General features: G+C 38.5%; 1 pseudogene; it reads left to right on the plus strand.

Annotated features, from left to right (window-relative positions):
* Positions 1-1,571: 1,571 nt before the first annotated feature.
* LOC101569046 overlaps positions 1,572-2,204 on the plus strand; it is a 33,902-nt pseudogene continuing 33,269 nt past the window's right edge.

A 2,204-nucleotide genomic window follows, 5' to 3' on the forward strand; every position in this document is an offset into this window, starting at 1 on the left:
TATATGCTTCAGTTACTTGGATGTCAGAATGTTTCCCCATATTTGGGAAGTTTTCTGCTATCATTTCTGCCCATATTCTTTTTGTATCATTTGTATTGATTCCTACTCTCTCACTGATGCCTATTAATTTTACATTGTTCATCTTTGCATCATCTTGCAGATGTTGAATGATTATTTCCTGCATCCTAGTTGTTTTTAAGAGATCTTTTCTTATCTTTTCACTAGCTGCAATGGTGGCTTCAAGGTCTGAAAGTCTATTTTCAACTTTATTCAAATAGTTTTGCCAGCTTGTGATTTAGGTTTTAATTTCCTGCATATCTTTGAATCTGTTTTATGCACTCTATTTGTTTCCTATATTGATCATTCAAGGATTCCATTAATTTTCTATTCTCTTTTTTTTTAAATAAGTGTCTTCTTTAGAAGTGCTTAGTTCTTCTTTCATTATAGTTATCATTTCTTTTTTTACTTCATAAATTATTTCTGATCTGATTTCCTCTATATATTTCTGCAGTTGTTTCTTTGCTTCAGATGCTTGGTGAAGTTTTCAGATTTCAGGTGTGTGATTTCCAATTTCTTCTATTCTATTTTCTCCTGCATTTGTTCTGTGTGGGCTCAGGGACTGAGAATGCATTTTTCTCCTTCCTTTTGTCATTGTGTATAGCACTGTCTTCTGGCCTTTGGTGCAGAGCTTTGGTAGAGTTATTACCTAAGCACCACATCCATATCTACCAAGTTCAAACTCATCCAGGTGGGTGTGGCTTAGGCCTGGCTGCTGTGCTCTACTTCTTCTTGCTATAGCCCTTGGAGGTGAACCCACTGTGCTATTCTGGCCAGATGTTCTGCTCCTGGATCAGCTGGGTGGGTCTTGCCTTTAACCTCTCTGCAGGGAGTTCTGCCACAGGGTTCCACACTGCCTGTTTGATGGAAGAAGTTCTACACACATGCCCAGCCTGGGTGCTGGCTGTAGTCTTGTGTTGTTTCTATTTTTTTTTACTATTTTTTTATTCTCATTAAAAATTTATAAAATAACAATAAAGAAATCCTCAAAGATTCACCAACTCCTAATAATGTCACCTCAGGAATAGAGATGGAGTCCTTTGCATGTGCAGTTGTAGGATTCAATTATGCAAGTCATAAAACCAGTCAAATCTTCTGTAGTATGTTTCTAGGTCATTCTTACCTTAACAGGTAAGCACTATATGAAAAAAATAATTGAATAAATCAGCATATTCAGTAGACTGCTTCATGCATATGAGTTTAATTAAAAATTACTTCAAACAAATAAATAAAATATTTAATTAACATATATATTGTGCAAATTGTCTTTAAAATGCACAGTCAATAACATAGATTGATGGCCTACAAATTTAATAAAATAAATGGCCATGGTGCAAAGCTATTTTTTCTTTTTGTTTTTGTGCAAAGCTATTTTTCTATCCATGAAAACCTCATTTACAATTATATGTCATTAAGAAAGGAATGAAGGTATAAAATACGTGGTCATTAAAGTTATGATATTTAGACAAAAGAGGAACAACATCCAGAACAGAGTACTTTGCTCCTTTCTCAGGATGAAGGGAGAGCAGAAATGTGACGTTTATGCTCAAGAAATGCAGAATGTCATCCAGCACTTCCCTCAGATCGTCAGGGTACTGACTGAAGGTGACACAGGGCACCCGGAAATAGGAGATGTCATTGCCCAGCTTAAGAAAGTCCTAGAGTACAATGCCATTGGAGGCAAATTCAACCAGGATTTGATGGTGCTGGTAGCATTCCAGGAGCTAGCAGAGCCAAGGAAACAGGATGCAGACAGTCTGCAGTGGGCACTTACTGTGGACTGATGTGTGGAACTGCTGCAATCTTTCTTCCTGGTGACAGATGATATAATGGACTCATCCCTTACACAGAGGGGACAGATCTGCTGGTATTGGAAGCCAGGACTAGGTTTGGATGCTGTCAATGATGCTCTCCTTCTGGAATTCTGTATCTATTGCCTGCTGAAGTTTCACTGCAGGGAGCAGCCCTACTACCTGAGCCTACTTGAGCTCTCCCTACAGACTGCCTAAGAGACAGAGGTCGGGCAGACTCTGGATGTCATCACAGTCCCCCAGGACCATGTGAATCTCAGCCAATACACTGAAAAGAGGTACAAATCTATTGTCAAGTACAAGACAGCTTTCTACTCCTTCTACCTGCCCATTGCT

This window comes from Octodon degus, unplaced genomic scaffold (genome assembly GCF_000260255.1).
Source record: "Octodon degus isolate 3935 unplaced genomic scaffold, OctDeg1.0 scaffold00038, whole genome shotgun sequence".
In the NCBI taxonomy this organism is placed as follows: Eukaryota; Metazoa; Chordata; class Mammalia; order Rodentia; family Octodontidae; genus Octodon; species Octodon degus.